Below are 17606 nucleotides of genomic sequence, written 5' to 3' on the forward strand. Positions count from 1 at the left end.
TTGCTGCTATAAACATTGGGGTACAGATGGCCCTTCTTTTCACGACATCTGTGTCTTTGGGGTAAATACCCAGAAGTGCAATTGCAGGGTCATAGGGAAGTTCAATTTTTAATTTCTTGAGGAATCTCCACACTGTTCTCCAAAGAGGCTGCACCAACTTGCATTCCCACCAACAGTGTAATCATCATTAGCCCTCAGGGAGATTCAAATTAAAACCACATTGAGATATCACCTTATACCAGTTAGAATGGCCAAAATTAACAAAACAGGAAACAACATGTGTTGGAGAGGATGTGGAGAAAGGGGAACCCTCTTACACTGTTGCTGGGAATGCAAGTTGGTGCAGCCTCTTTGGAGAACAGTGTGGAGATTCCTCAAGAAATTAAAAATTGAACTTCCCTATGGCATTGTCTCTTTTTAAAAAAATTTATTTATTTTCAGCATAACTGTATTCATTATTTTTTCACCACCCCCCAGTGCTCCATGCAATCCATGCCCTCTATAAATAAGTGGCCCCAGCTAGATCTAGAGCCTTTAGTTTAATGTATCTAGATATAGAGTGTGGCAGCAAGGCTATAATCTGGAGGGATCCCCTCACTGGGTTTATGTGCAACAGAGGAAATGCAATGTGTCATGTAGTTGATGTACAGGTAAATGGAGCTAGTGATGAGGGGATGATCTTAACTTATTGTGCTATGCTCCTAAGATTCCCCATTCAGTTTCCCTATTGCTAGGAGAGCTGACCCAACCCTGAACAGACCCTACAGGTAGGCTCTGTGAGGCTCCTCAAAATTTGTGGTTTTTTTTTTTTTTTTGCCAAGTTCACCATGGTAGGGAGTGATGGGTGGTAGTGGTTCAAAGGAACATGCATCATGAAGAAGCAGCCCAGGACCCAGCTAGCTACCCAGATCACATCCTGCAAGCCTTGACAACCAGTAGAATTATAAATGTTAGAGCCATGTCTCCGTTAGAGCTGTTATCCCTATGGGACATTAGCTCATAGCAGCTAAGCACTGAACAGTAGAATAAGTTATCGCTGTGTGAGTTAGACATGGAAGGGGCCCTTCAGCTCATGAGGAATGGGGCATTCAGAGTGGTTTTGTGGAATATATGGAGAGGGGCTTGGTTTAGAACCCAATTCTTCATGCTTTTATTTTTATGGTGCTCTAGTGTGCATAAATAGAATGTTTTCTATGTGCTGGGCACTTTACATACTTGGGATAAGTAAGAAAACAGAGGCTAGCCATTTGTGTCCCTCCTTCAGTGGGGGTGAAGAGAGGTACTGAAGGTAAGAAATAAGTACACTACATGGTATGTTTGGAGGTAACAAAGGGAATGGAAAGAGAAAGGTGAATAGGGAGAGTCTTGGGTGTGTGTTGTAGGGATCAGGTGCAGTGCTAATCAGGACTGCCCAGCACCACTGAACTAAAATTTGAGCAAAGACTTGGGAGAAGAGAAGGTGGGTCATATGAGTGTGGGGAGAGTGTGTTCCTGATGGGGGAATGGCTGGACCTAAAGAACGTGAGTTGATGGAGCTGGGGGATGTGATTCCTTTGTCTTCAGTCTCAGGCTTGTCAGGGCAGTCCTTGGCTCCGCAGAGAGCATCCATCACTGGCCATTTTCAGCCTGGGTATCTCAAAATCTCACTACCACTATTTGTTGCAGGGATGACACAGTCATGGGGACCCCAAGATCCAAACCAAGAAGCAGCAGAGATGCCAGAAGAAGAAAAAGGTTTGTATGCTACTTTATGGTGATGGTGGACAAATTGCTTGATGGGTCATCCATTTTGTTGGGTCTCTAATTGTCATCACCTCTGAAATTTTCTTCTCTAATTGTCATCACCTCTGAAATTTTCTTCAATTTATACCATTCCCCACCTGTTCTTGCATTGCTGCTTATTGAATAATAAGTTGCTTAAACTAGGTAATTTCTGATTCCACTGTCTGTTCTTAGATACCAGTGTCTGTTTCTGGACATTGTGATTTTGTTGCATTAACAGGTAACTGTATTTTTTGGGTACCAGTTGATTGTTGGAGATTTTCATGTTGACAAAGTAATAAATGCAACTATGGAACAGGCTTGGTTTTCTCAAATATATGTACTGGTGTATAATCCAGAAAGAACCCCAGAAACCTAAAACTTGTAATGGAAAACATCAATCCATTGCTTAACCCTTGAGTTCTGTAGAAGCAACTATATGCTACTCTTGGCTGCCACTTAACTATTTCTATGCTCATAAAGGGGTTAACATACACTGCGACCTCTTGGTTTTTCTTTTTTTTTTTCCATTAACATATAATGTATTATTTGCCCCAGGGGTGCAGGTCTGTGAATCATCAGGCTTACACATTTCATAGCACTCACCATAGCACATACTCTCCTCAGTGTCCATAACCCAACCACATTCTCCCTAAACCCCTCTGCCCCAGCAACCATCAGTTTATTTCATGAGATTAAGAGTCTCTTATGGTTTGTCTCCCTCCCAATCCCATCTTGTTTCATTTTTTCCCCTCCCTACCCCCATGACTCTCCACCCTGCCCCTTGAATTCCTCATATCAGAGAGATCATATGATAATTGTCTTTCTCTGATTGACTTATTTTGCTTAGCATAATACCCTCTAGTTCCACCCATGTCATTGCAAATAGCAAGATGTCATTTTTTAGATGGCTGTATAATATGGCATTTTGTGTGTGTGTGTGTGTGTGTGTGTGCGAGCGCCATATCTTTTTTTTTTAGATTTTATTTATTTGAAAGAGAGTGAGAGAGAGCATGAGAGCTGAGAGGGTCAGAGGGAGAAATGGACTCCCCATGGACCTGGGAGCCTGATGTGGGACTCAATCCCGGGACTCTGAGATCATGAGCTGAGCTGAAGGCAGTTGTTTAACCAACTGAGCCACATCTTCTTTATCCATTCATCAGTTGATGGACATCTAGGTTCTTTGCATAGTTTGGCTATTGTGGACATTGCTGCTATAAACATTCGGGTGAACATGACCCTTTGGATCACTACATTTGTATCTTTAGGGTAAATACCCAGTAGTGCAATTTCTGGGTTGTAGGGTAGCTCTACTTTTTTTTTTCATAGATACAACATTTATTTTATTTTTTGGTTTTTTAAATTTATTTTTTATTTATTTTCAGCATAACAGTATTTATTATTTTTGCACCACATCCAGTGCTCCATGCAATCCATGCCCTCTATAATACCCACCACCTGGTACCCTGAACTCCCACCTCCCGCCCCTTCAAAACCCTCAGATTGTTTTTCAGAGTCCATAGTCTCTCATGGTTCACCTCCCCTTCCAATTTCCCCCAACTCCCTTCTCCTCTTTATCTCCCCATGTTCTCCATGCTATTTGTTATGCTCCATAAATAAGTGAAACCATATGATAACTGACTCTCTCTGCTTGACTGATTTCACTCATCATAATCTCTTCCAGTCCCGTCCATGTTGCTACAAAAGTTGGGTATTCCTCCTTTCTGATGGAGGCATAATACTCCATAGTGTATATGCAACACATCTTCCTTATCCATTCGTCTGTTGAAGGGCATCTTGCTTCTTTCCACAGTTTGGCAACCGTGGCCATTGCTGCTATAAACATTGGGGTACAGATGGCCCTTCTTTTCACTACAGCTGTATCTTTGGGGTAAATACCCAGAAGTACAATGGCAGGGTCATAGGGAAGTTCTATTTTTAATTTCTTGAGGAATCTCCACACTGTTCTCCAAAGTGGCTGCACAACTTGCATTCCCTCCAACAGTGTAAGAGGGTTCCCCTTTCTCCATATCCCCTCCAACACATGTCGTTTCCTGTCTTGCTAATTTTGGCCATTCTAACTGGTGTAAGGTGATATCTCAATGTGGTTTTAATTTGAATCTCCCTGATGGCTAGTGATGATGAACATTTTTTCATGTGTCTGATAGCCATTTGTATGTCTCCACTGGAGAAGTGTCTGTTCATATCTTCTGCCCATTTTTTGATATGATTGTCTGCTTTGTGTGTGTTGAGTTTGAGGAGTTCATTATAGATCCTGGATATCAATCTTTTGTCTGTACTGTCATTTGCAAATATCTTCTCCCATTCCGTGGGTTGCCTCTTTGTTTTGTTGACTGTTTCCTTTGCTATGCAGAAGATTTTGATTTTGATGAAGTCCCAAGTAGCTCTATTTTTTTTTAATTTTTTATTTCTTTTCAGCATGACAGTATTCTTTGTTTTTGCACCACACCCAGTGCTCCATGCAATCCGTGCCCTCCCTAATACCCACCACCTGGTTCTATTTTTTTAATTTTTTTATTTCTTTTTAGCATAGCAGTATTCATTGTTTTTGCACCACACCCAGTGCTCCATGCAATCCGTGCCCTCCCTAATACCCACCACCTGGTTCACCCAACCTCCCACCCCACTCCACCCCCGCCCCTTCCAAACCCTCAGATTCAGAGTCCATAGTCTCTCATGGTTCACCTCCCCTTCCAATTTCCCTCGACTCCCTTCTCCTCTCCATCTCCCCTTGTCCTCCATGTTATTTGTTATGCTCCACAAATAAGTGAAACTATATGATACTTGACTCTCTCTGCTTGACTGATTTTACTCAGCATAATCTCTTCCAGTCCCGTCCATGTTGCTACAAAATTGGGTATTCGTCCTTTCTGATGGAGGCATAACACTATGGAGGCATAACTCCATAGTGTATATGGACCACATCTTCCTTTTCCATTCGTCTGTTGAAGGGCATCTTGGTTCTTTCCACAGTTTGGCGACCATGGCCATTGCTGCTATGAACATTAGGGTACAGATGACCCTTCTTTTCACTACATCTCTATCTTTGGTGTAAATACCCAGTAGTGCAATTGCAGGGTCATGGGGGTAGCTCTATATTTAATTTCTTAAGGAATGTCCACGCTGTTTTCCAAAGGCTGCACCAACTTGTATTCCCACCAGCAGTGTAAGAGGGTTCCCCTTTCTCCACATCCTCAATTTTTAACTTTTTGAGGAACCTCCATACTGTTTTCCAGAGTGGCTGCACCAGCTTGCATTCCCACCAACAATGTAGGAGGGTTCTCCTTTTTCTGCATCCTCCCTTACATCTGTTGTTTCCTGACTTGTTAATATTAGTCATTCTGACTGGTGCGAGGTGGTATCTCACTGTAGTTTTGATTTATATTTCCCTGATGCCGAGTGATGTTGAGCACTTTTTCATGTGTCTGTTGCCCATTTGGATCTCTTCTTTGCCAAAACATCTGTTCATGTCTTCTGCCCATTTATTGATTGGGTTATTTGTTCTGGGTAAGTTCTTTATAGATAAGTTCTTTATAGATTTTGGATACTAGCCCTTTATCTGATATGTCCTTTGCGAGTTTCTTCTCCCATTCTGTCAGTTGTCTTTTGGTTTTGTTGACTGTTTCCTTTGCTGTGCAAAAGCTTTTGATCTTGATGAAGTCCCAATAGTTCATTTTTGCCCTTGCTTCCTTTGCCTTGGCAATGTTTCTAGGAAGAAGTTGCTGTGGCTGAGGTCGAAGAGGTTGCTGTCTGTATTCTCAAGGATTTTCATGGATTCCTGTCTCACATTGAGATCTTCCATCCATTTTTAGTATTTTTTGTGTGTGGTGTAAGGAAATGGTCCTGTTCCATTATTCTGGATGTGGCTGTCCAATTTTCCCAACACCATTTGTTGAAGAGACTGTCTTTTTTCCACTGGACATTCTTTCCTGATTTGTTGAAGATTAGCTGACCATAGAGATAGGGTCCATTTCTGGACTCTCTATTCTGTTCCATTGATCTATGTGTCTACCATACTGTTTTGAGGATTACAGCTTTGTAATAGAGCTTGAAGTCCGGAATTGTGATGCCACCAACTTTTTCTTTTTCCTTTGTTAAAGATTTTATTTATTTGACAGAGATCACAAGTAGGCAGAGAGGCAGGTAGAGAGTGGTGGTGGTGGGGGAAGCAGGCTCCCCGCTGAGCAGAGAGCCCTACGTGGGGCTCAATCCCAGGATCTGAGATCATGACCTGAGCCGAAGACAGAGGCTTAGCCCACTGAGCCACCCAGGTGCCCCTGGTTTTCTTTTCAACATTCCACTGGCTATTTCTGGTTCCATAAAAATTTTAGGATTATTTATTCCATTTCTTTGAAAAAATTGATGGTATTTTGCTAGGGATTGCATTTAATGTGTAGATTGCTTTAGGTAGCATAGACATTTTCACAATATTTGTTCTTCCATGCCATGAGCATGGAAAATTTTTCCATTTCTTTGTGTCTTCCTCAATTTCTTTCATGAGTACTTTATAGTTTTCTGAGTACAGATTCTTTGCCTGTTTGGTTAGGATTATTACAAGGTATCTTACAGTTTTGGGTGCAATTGTAAATGGGATCGACTTCTTAATTTCTCCTCTGCCTTGCTGTTGGTGTATAGAAATGCAACTGATTTCTGTGCATTGATTTTATATCCTGACACTTTATTCCTGTATGAGTTCCACCAGTTTTAGAGTAGATTTTTTTGGGTTTTCCACATAAAGTATATCATACGCAAAGAGTTAGAGCTTGACTTCTTCTTTGCTGATTTGGATGCCTTTTATTTCTTTTTGTTGTCTGATTGCTGAGGCTAGGACATCTAGTACTATGTTGAATAGCAGTGGTGATAGTGGACATCCCTGCTGTGTTCCTGATCTTAGGGGAAAAGCTCTCAGTTTTTCCTCATTGAGAATGATATTTGCTGTGGGTTTTTCATAGATGGCTTTGATGATATTGAGGCATGTACCTACTATCCCTACACTGTGAAGAGTTTTGATCAAGAAAGGGTGCTATACTTTGTCAAATGCTTTTTTAGTACCTATGAGAGTATCATATGGTTCTGGTTATTTCTTTTCTTTTTTTTTATTTATTTCATCAGCATTTTATAATTTTCAGCATATTAATCATGTACATGTTTTGTTAAACTCATACCAAGGGTCTTTTCATTTTTTTTCCAATTTATTTATTTTCAGAAAAACAGTATTCATTATTCTTTCACTACACCCAGTGCTCCATGCAAGCCGTGCCCTCTACAATACCCACCACCTGGTACCCCAACCTCCCACCCCCCCGCCACTTCAAACCCCTCAGATTGTTTTTCAGAGTCCATAGTCTCTCATGGTTCACCTCCCCTTCCAATTTACCCAAATTCCCTACTCCTTTCTAATGCCCCTTGTCCTCCATGCTATTTGTTATGCTCCACAAATAAGTGAAACCATATGATAATTGACTCTCTCTGCTTGACTTATTTCACTCAGCATAATCTCTTCCAGTCCCGTCCATATTGCTACAAAAGTTGGGTATTCATCTTTTCTGATGGAGGCATAATACTCCATAGTGTATATGGACCACATCTTCCTTATCCATTCATCCGTTGAAGGGCATCTTGGTTCTTTCCATAGTTTGGCGACTGTGACCATTGCTGCTATAAACATTGGGGTACAGATGGCCCTTCTTTTCACGACATCTGTGTCTTTGGGGCAAATACCCAGGAGTGCAATTGCAGGATCATAGGGAAGCTCTATTTTTAATTTCTTGAGGAATCTCCACACTGTTCTCCAAAGAGGCTGCACCAACTTGCATTCCCACCAACAGTGTAAGAGGGTTCCCCTTTCTCCACATCCTCTCCAACACATGTTGTTTCCTGTTTTGTTAATTTTGGCCATTCTAACTGGTGTAAGGTGATATCTCAATGTGGTTTTAATTTGAATCTCCCTGAGGGCTAATGATGATGAGCATTTTTTCATGTGTCTGATAGCCATTTGTATTTCTTGATTGGAGAAGTGTCTGTTCATATCTTCTGCCCATTTTTTGATGTGTTTGTCTGTTTCGTGTGGGTTGAGTTTGAGGAGTTCATTATAGATCCTGGATATCAACCTTTTGTCTGTACTGTCATTTGCAAATATCTTCTCCTATTCTGTGGGTTGCCTCTTTTTTTGACTGTTTCCTTTGCTGTGCAGAAGCTTTTGATTTTGATGAAGTCCCAGAAGTTTATTTTCGCTTTTGTTTCCTTTGCCTTTGGAGACGTATCTTGAACGAAGTTGCTGTGGCTGATATCAAAGAGATTTCTGCCTATGTTCTCCTCTAAGATTCTGATAGATTCCTGTCTCACGTTGAGGTCTTTTATCCATTTTGAGTTGATCTTTGTGTACGGTGTAAGAGAATGGTCGAGTTTCATTCTTCTACATATAGCTGTCCAGTTTTCCCAGAACCATTTATTGAAGAGACTGTCTTTTTTCCACTGTATATTTTTTCCTGTTTTGTCAAAGATTAATTGACCATAGAGTTGATGGTCCATATCTGGGCTTTCTACTCTGTTCCACTGGTCTTTGTGTCTGTTTTTATGCCAGTACCATGCTGTCTTGGTGATCACAGCTTTGTAATAAAGCTTGAAATCAGGTAAGGTGATGCCGCCAGCTTTATTTTTGTTTTTCAACATTTCCTTAGCGATTCGGGGTCTCTTCTGATTCCATACAAATTTTAGGATTATTTGCTCCAGCTCTTTGAAGAATGCCGGTGGAATTTTGATCAGAATGGCATTAAAAGTATAGATTGCTCTAGGCAGTATAGACATTTTAACCATGTTTATTCTTCCAATCCAAGAGCATGGAATGGTCTTCCATCTATTTGTGTCTTCTTCAATTTCTTTCATGAGTGTTCTGTAGTTCCTCAAGTACAGATCCTTTACCTCTTTGGTTAGGTTTATGCCAAGGTATCTTATGGTTCTTGGTGCTATAGTAAATGGAATCGATTCTCTAATTTCCCTTTCTGTATTTCTTTTATTAATGTCTTATATCACATTGATTTATGGATGTTGAACCAACATTGCAGCGCAGGAATAAAGCCCACTTTTTCGTGCTGAATAATCCTTTTAATGTACTCTTGGATCCTATTGGCTAATATATTGGTGAGGACTTTTGTACCCATGTTCACCAAGAGTATTGGTCTGTAATTCTCCTTTGGGTTCTTTGGGTTCTTTGTCTGGTTTTGGGATCAAGGTCATGCTGGCCTCATAAAATGAGTTTGGAAGTTTTCCTTCCATTTCTATTTTTTGGAACAGTTTCAGGAGGATAGGTATTAATTCTTCTTTAAATGTTTGGTAGAATTCCTCTGGGAAGCCATCTGGCCCTGGGCTCTTGTTTGTTGGGAGATTTTGGATGACTGCTTCAATCTCCCTACTGGTTATGGGTCTGTTCAGGTTTTCTATTTCTTCCTGATTCAGTTCTGGTAGTTTATACGTCTCTAGGAATGCATCCATTTCTTCCAGATTGTCAAATTTGCTGGCGTATAGTCACTCATAGTATGTTCTTATAATTGTTTGTATTTCTTTGGTGCTGATTGTGATCTCTCCTCTTTCATTCATAATTTTATTAATTTGAGTCCTTTCTCTTTTCTTTTTGATAAGTCTGGCCAGGGGATTATCGGTCTTATTAATTCTTTCAAAGAACTAGTTCCTAGTTTCATTGATTTGTTCTACTATTCTTTTGGTTTCTGTTTCACTGATTTCTGGTCTGATTTTTGTTATTTCTCTTCTCCTGCTGGGTTTACGCTTTCTTTGCTGTTCTTTTTCCAGCTCCTCTAGGTGTAGGGTTAGCTTTGAGGCCTTTCTTGTTTCTTGAGAAGGGCTTGTATTGCTATGTACTTTCCTCTCAGGACTACCTTTGCTGTAACCCAAAGATTTTGAGCAATTGTGTTTTCATTTTCATTTGTTTCAATGAACTTTTTAAAATCTTTCTTAACTTTTTAACTTTTATTTTTTTAAATTTCTTTTCAGTGTGCCAGAATCCATTGTTTACTAAAATTCTTTAATTTCTCAGTTGACTCATTCATCTTTAGTAGGATGTTCTTTAGCTTCCGTGTTTTTGGGTTCTTTCCAACTTGTGATTGAGTTCTAGTTTCAGAGCATTGTGGTCTGAAAATAAGCAGGGAATGATCCCAATCTTTTGGCGCCAGTTGAGACCTGATTTATGACCCAGGATGTGATCTATTCTGGAGAATGTTCCATGTGCACTAGAGAAGAATGTGTATTCTGTTGCTTTGGGATGGAATGTTCTGAATATAGCTGTGATGTCCATTTGGTCCAGTGTGCCATTTAAGGCCTCTATTTCCTTGTTGATCTTTTGCTTGAATGATCTGTCCATTTCAGTAAGGGGAGTGTTAAAGTCCCCTACTATTATTGTATTATTGTTGATATGTTTCTTTGATTTTGTTATTAATTGGTGCATATAGTTGGCTGCTCCCACATTAGGGGCATAGATATTTAAAATTGTTAGATCTTATTTTTTTTTCTTGTTGTACAGACCCTTTGAGTATGATATAGTGTCCTTCCTCATCTCTCATTATAGGCTTTGGCTTAAAATCTAATTTATCTGTTATAAGGATTGCCACCCCTGCTTTCTTTTGAATTTACTTTTGAATTTACCATTAGCATGGTAAATTGTTTTCCATCCCCTCACTTTAAATCTGGAGGTGTCTTTGGGTATAAATGAGTTTCTTGTAGACAGCATATTAATGAGTCTTGTTTTTATCCATTTTGATATCCTGTGTCTTTTGATTGGGGCATTTAGCCCATTTACATTTAGGGTAACTATTGAAAGATATGAATTTAGTGCCATTGTATTACCTGTAAGGTGAGTGTTATTGTATATTGTCTCTGTTCCCTTCTGATCTATTACTTTGAGGCTTTCTCTTTGCTTAGAGGACCCCTTTCAATATTTCCTGTAGGGCTGGTTTGGTGTTTGCAAATTCTTTTAATTTTCATTTGTCCTGGTAGCTTTTTATCTCCCCTATTTCCTATGACAGCCTAGCTGGATATAGTATAATTGGCTGCAAATTTTTCTCATTTAGTGCTCTAAATATGTCATGCCAGTCCTTTCTGGCTTGCCAGGTCTCTGTGGATAAGTCTGCTGTCAATCTAATATTTATACTATTGTATGTTACAGACTTCTTGTCCTGAGCTGCTTCCAGGATTTTCTCTTTGTCTCTAAGACTTGTAAGTTTCACTATTAGATGATGAGGTGTGGACCTATTTTCATTGGTTTCTGAGGGGGGTTCTCTGTGCCACCTAGATTTTGATCCTTGTTCCCTTCTCAAAATTGGGGAAATTCTCTGCTATAATTTGTTCCAGTATACCTTCTTCCCTTCTCTTTCTTTTTCCTCTGGGATCCCAATTATTCTAATATTGTTTCGTCTTCTGGTATCACTTATCTCTCAAATTCTCCCCTCGTGGTCCAGTAGTTGTTTGTCTCTCTTTTGCTCAGTTCTTTATTCTCCATCATTTGGTCTTCTATATTACTAATTCTTTCTTCTGCCTCATTCATTCTAGCTGTAAGAGCCTCCATTTTTTATTACACCTTGTTAATAGCTTTTTTATTTTAACTTGGTTAGATTGTAGTTCTTCTATTTTTCCAGAAAGAGGTTCTCTAGTATCTTCCATGGTTTTCTTGAGCCCAGCTAGCACCTTGATAATCATCATTCTGAACTCTAGTTCTGACATTTTAATAATGTCCATATTGATTAGGTCCCTAGCCATCAGTACTGCCTCTTGTTAATTTTTTTGGGGGGGGAGGTGTTTTACACCTTGTCTTTTTATCCAGATAAGAACAGATGAATGAGAGAACAAAATACTAAAAGGGTAGTAATGACCCCAGAAAAATATACACTAACCAAGTCAGAAGAGACCCAAAATCAGGGGGAGAAGAAAGCGGGGGCAGGGGGAAACAATAAATAAGTAAATAAATATTTATTAGACTGGTGAATAGAACAGAGCCACACTTGATTTTGGTTGTATTTTGGTCTGTTAGAAGAAACTACCTCCCAAAATTTTAAAGATATATATATATATCTTTATATATATATATATATATATATATATATATATATATATATATGTAAACATGATTAAGGGATAGAATAAGACTGTAAAGATGAAAATTTAAAAAGATCCTATAAAAGGAATTGATTCTCTAATTTCCCTTTCTGTATTTTCATTGTTAGTGTATAAGAAAGAAAAGTTGGTTGGGAAAAAAAAGAAAAAAACAGAAAGGACATGACCAGGCTGGTGACTAGAGCAAAGCCATTCACAATATTTAGGGTATATTTTGATCTATTAGAGGAAATTGTATCCCAAAATTTTAAAGAAAAAAACCTATATGTATATAAAAAAGTAAGGTTAAATACAATGAAGGGATAGAATATGACTATAACAATGAAATTTTTAAAAGACTTTAAAAAGGTATTGTTAAGATAAAATAGTTTGAAAATGTTAAAATAGAAAGAGGAAAAGTTTTTTAAAATAGAATAAGAAAAAAATAAAATTAAAAAAAGTTAACTTTGCAAGACTAAAGGAAAAGCCAAGAATTCTGTGTGTTGCTTTCCCTGATGTCAAAGAGGTTAATGCCTATGTTCTCCTCTAGGATTCTGAAGCATTCCTATCTCACATTGAAGTCTCTCATGCATTTTGGGTTTATCTTTGTGTACGGTGTAAGGGAATGGTCGAGTTTCATTCTTCTACGTATAGCTGTCCAATCTTCCCAGCACCATTTATTGAAGAGACTGTTTTTTTTTCCCACTGGATATTTTTTCCTGCTTTATCGATGATTATTTGACCAGAGAGTTGAGGGTTCATATCTGGGCTGTCTACTCTGTTCCACTGGTCTATGCATCTGTTTTTGTGCCAGTACCATGCTGTCTGGGTGATTACAGCTTTGTAATAAAGCTTGAAATCAGGCAATGTGATGCCCTCAGCTTTCTTTTTCTTTTTCAACATTTCCTTAGCAATTCAGGATCTCTTCTGATTCCATACAAATTTTAGGATTGTTTGTTCCAGCTCTTTGAAAAATGCTGGTGGAATTTTGATTGGAATGGCACTGAAAGTATAGATTGCTCTGCAGTACAGACATTTTACCAATATTTATTCTTCCTATCTATGAGCATGGAATGGTCTTCCATCTTTTTGTGTCTTCTTAATTTCTTTCATGAGTGTTCTGTAGTTCCTCAGGTACAGATCCTTACCTCTTTGGTTAGGTTTATTCCCAGGTATCTTATGGTTCTTGGTGCTATAGTAAATGGAATCGATTCTCTAATTTCCCTTTCTGTATTTTCATTGTTAGTGTATAAGAAAGCAATTGATTTCTGGGGATTCCTGGGTGGCTCAGTTGGTTGGACTGATGCCTCCATGTCAGGTCATGATCCCAGGGACCTGGGATCGAGTCCCATATCGGGCTCCTTGCTCGGCAGGGAGCCTGTTTCTCTTGCTGCCTCTGCCTGCCACTCTGCCTGCTTGTGTGTGTGTGTGTGTGTGTGTGCGCGCGCTGTCTCTCTCTCTTTTTCTGACAAATAAATAAAATCTTTTTTTAAAAAGCAATTGATTTCTGTACATTGATTTTTTTTATTAATTTATTTATTTTCAGCATAACAGTATTCATTATTTTTTCACCACACCCAGTGCTCCATGCAAGCCGTGCCCTCTATAATAACCACCACCTGGTACCCCAACCTCCCACCCCCCTGCCACTTCAAACCCCTCAGATTGTTTTTCAGAGTCCATAGTCTAGTCTCTCATGATTCACCTCCCCTTCCAATTTACCCCAACTCCCTTCTCTCTAACACCCCTTGTCCTCCATGATATTTGCTATGCTCCACAAATAAGTGAAACCATACGATAATTGACTCTCTGCTTGACTGATTTCACTCAGCATAATCTCTTCCAGTCCCCTCCATGTTGCTACAAAAGTTGGGTATTCGTCCTGTACATTGATTTTTGTATCCTGCTGCATTACTGAATTGCTGTATGAGTTCTAGTAGTTTGGGGGTGATGTCTTTTGGGTTTTCCATATAAAGTATCATGTCATCTGCAAAGAGAGGGAGTTTTTCTTCATTGCTAATTTGAATACTTTTTATTTCTCTTTGTTGTCTGATTGCTGTTTCTAGGACTTCTAACACTATGTTGAACAAGAGTGGTGAGTGTGGAGATCCTTGTTGTGTTTCTGATCTCAAAGGAAAAGCTGTAAGCTTTCCCCATTGAGGATGATATTTGTTGTGGGATTTTCATAGATAGATTTTATGAAGTTGAGGAATGTTCCCTCTATCCCTATACTTTGAAGTGTTTTAATCAGAAACGGATGCTGGATTTGTCAAATGCTTTTTCTGCATCAATTGAAGGGACCATATGGTTCTTCTCTTCTCTTATTGATTTGCTCTATGACATTGATTTGCGAATGTTGAATCACACTTGCAACCCAGGGATAATTCCTACCTGATCATTGTGGATAATCTTTTTAATGTACTGTTGGATCCTATTAGCTAGGATCTTGTTGAGAATCTTAGCATCCATATTCATCAGGGATGTTGGTCTGAAATTCTTCTTTTTGGTGGGGTCTTTTCCTGGTTTGGGGGATCAGGGTAATGCTGGCTTCATAAAGAATCTGGAAGTTTTCTTTCTGCTTTAATGTTTTGAAACAGCTTCAGGAGAATAGGTATTTCTTGTTTGAAAGTTTGGTAGACTTCTTCAGGGAATCTGTCAGGTCCTGGTCTCTTGTTTTTTGAGAGGTTTTTGATTCCCTAGCTCTGAAGTTTTGTGGTTCTCATTGATCAGTGAACTTGGTCTTGGCTGGATGTTCTTGCTGATCTTCTGGAGGAGGGGCCTGTTGCTGTGATTCTCAAATGTCTTTGCCCAAGTTGGAGTTGTGCTGCCCTTGCCAGGAGCCAGGCTAAGTAATCTGGTCCAGTTCATACTCTGGAGCCTTTTTTCCCCTGAACGCTTTCCGTAGAGCTCTGGAGAATTGTTGCTCTTCTCTTTTATCTTCAGTTGAGTTTTTAGGTGTTCAGAATGGTTTGATAACTACCTATCTGGACTCCTGGGACCTGATGATATCTCGGTCTCCTACTCCTCATCCATCTTGCTCCTTCCTCCAACCTCTTAGTTTTTCAATTATCATGGTAGCTAAATATGTCTCCGGTTATTTTTGTGGAGCAATCCATTTTCAGTGTCATGGATATAAATCCGTGCTGAACCATATGATACATCAGGAATACATGTTGTATTTCTTTTCTAGAGCTGCTGTAATAAATTTCCACAAACTGAGTGGCTTAAAAAATAGACGTTCACTCCCTCACAGCTCTGGATTAGTCCAAAATTAAGATGTTAGCAGGGTCATGCTTCCTCCTGGGGCTCACAGGGAGCATTGTCCTTGTTCACCTGGCTTCTGGTGGCATTCCGGGGCTGTGGTCGCATCCCTCCAATTTCTGCCTTTCTGGTCACCTGACCACCTCCTGTTTTTGTCAGAATTCTGTCTCTTGTGAAAATACATTTGACTGCATTTGGGGCAATCCAGGATAAGTTCCTCTACTCACGGTCCTTATGTTTGCTAACAAGATTCTGGGGATTAGGACATGGACATACGTGGTGGGGGGTCACTGTTCAGCCCACTACACATGCCTTTTTGGGGGAATCATTGCTTGTTTTTGTTTGAGTTAACAATTCCTTTTTAAACTTTCCATGCAATTAGTATCTCTAAAATCTTTGGGAAGTCTAATGTAATTGGATCTAACAAGGAACCCATCAGCTCTGCAGCCACAATTTCTAGACTGTTTCCTGAAAGCTGTACATCTTTTCCTAGATAGTACCAGTTGCCATGTATTTCCCATCTTGGGACTTGATTTAATCTCAAATTCCATTTTCTAATCTCAAATGTTGTCATCCCCTCTTTTCCCTAGCTTTTACGTCCATCTGTCTTTCTCATCACTGTTTCAGGGGACCGATGTTATAATAACTCAGAAAAATCAGTACGAGGAAATTTCTTTGAAATCTTGCCTGATAATTTCTCTAGTGCACCACTGATGAACAGCTTGGGTGTAACTGTCCAATTTGAGAGTTATTCTCCTCAATGTTCCTGGTATTTCAATATTCCCTAGTGCCCAGTGTTGAGGAATCTTAATGACTTGTGATTTTTTTTTTTTTAACATTGTATTTGACCCGTGACTTATCTTTTACACTATGAAAGCTTGTGGGGTCCTCCACTCCTGTGTTCCTAAGTGTCACTGGGTAACTAGGTTTGTGGTCTTTATCCTCTTGATTAGGTTGGATGCTAAGCAGGACATTTAAATGTAAAAATGTGCTCTTCTCTCAAATAGCCTTGGGTTATCTTTTTTGGCATTAATCATTTCTTCTCTGTTCTTTTTCTACAACTCTAATTAGGTGTGTGTTTCCTGTTCAATCATAACTTTTTTTTTACAACAGCAATAACAGATCAAGCCTTTTGATTTTTGTTTTTACTCAAAACAGCTTCATTTTTTTTTCAATTTTTATTTTTTTATTTTTTTTCAATTTATTTATTTTCAGAAAAACATTATTCATTATTTTTTCACCACACCCAGTGCTCCATGCAAGCCGTGCCCTCTATAATACCCACCACCTGGTACCCCAACCTCCCACCCCCCCACCACTTCAAACCCCTCAGATTGTTTTTCAGAGTCCATAGTCTCTCATGGTTCACCTCCCCTTCCAATTTACCCAAATTCCCTACTCCTCTCTAACGCCCCTTGTCCTCCATGCTATTTGTTATGCTCCACAAATAAGTGAAACCATATGATAATTGACTCTCTCTGCTTGATTCATTTTTTTTTAAATTTAGCTTTCTGGCTCTCTGCTTGTGCCTTCAACACTTTTACAACGATTTTCTGCTCCTCGATAAGGAAAGCACGCTTGATCCTGTCGCAAACACACTTGGCACACATGGAACCACCGTAGGTCCTGCTGAAATGTTTTTTTCATTTTAGACAACCTCATAAGCACTTTAGGTCTCACAGCACAAACTCCTCGAAGTCGGCCTGGGCACACACCACATGCAGATTTTGGTGCTTTCCCAAACTCCTTGGTATAAAGGTAAATGATTCTATTACCTGGGGTTCAGGACAGCCTAGTTTTACTAGAGGTTGTATTGTAGGACAGCCTATGATGGTAGGTCAAATGCTGGACCATTCTGAATGCCTAAGGATGCTGTCCCCAGAAGAGGAAAACGGCTCATAACTTTTTTTTAAATGAAATTGATTTTTTTTATTATCTTGAGTATAGTTGACACAATGTTACATTAGTTTCAGGTTTACAACTTAGAGATTCAACAAGTTTATACAATATGTTGTGTTCCCCATAAGTGTCATTGCCATCTGTCCATTATATCGCTATTACAATATCATTGTACTGTGCTGTGCCTTTTATTCCTGTGACTCATTCATTCTGTAACTGGAAGCCTGTATCCCTCCTTCACCCATTTTGCCCATTCCCCCCAATCATAACATTTTAATCCCATGCTACCATCTGTTTTTGTTAAAGCCATTTGAAAGATTACTTCAACTTTCTATCATACCTTCCATGAAGCCTATTTCATCAATAACATTTTATTTATTTTATTTTTAAAAATAATGGCTGTGTTTTAAGATTTTATTTATTTATCAGAGAGAGAGTGTGTGACAGAAGAAGTAGGGGGAGTAGCAGGCAGAGGGAGAAGCAGGCTCCCTGCCAAGCAAGGGAGGATTCCAGAGTCCCAGGACTCTGGGATTACAGCCTGAGCTGAAGGCAGAACCTTAACCAAC

The 17606-nt window shown here is 39.4% G+C and overlaps 1 pseudogene; it reads right to left on the reverse strand.

Annotated features, from left to right (window-relative positions):
* Positions 1-16643: 16643 nt before the first annotated feature.
* LOC122913927 lies at positions 16644-16995 on the reverse strand (annotated as a pseudogene).
* Between the last annotated feature and the right edge of the window lie 611 nt (positions 16996-17606).

Source organism: Neovison vison, chromosome 7 (genome assembly GCF_020171115.1).
Source record: "Neovison vison isolate M4711 chromosome 7, ASM_NN_V1, whole genome shotgun sequence".
Classification (NCBI taxonomy): domain Eukaryota; kingdom Metazoa; phylum Chordata; class Mammalia; order Carnivora; family Mustelidae; genus Neogale; species Neogale vison.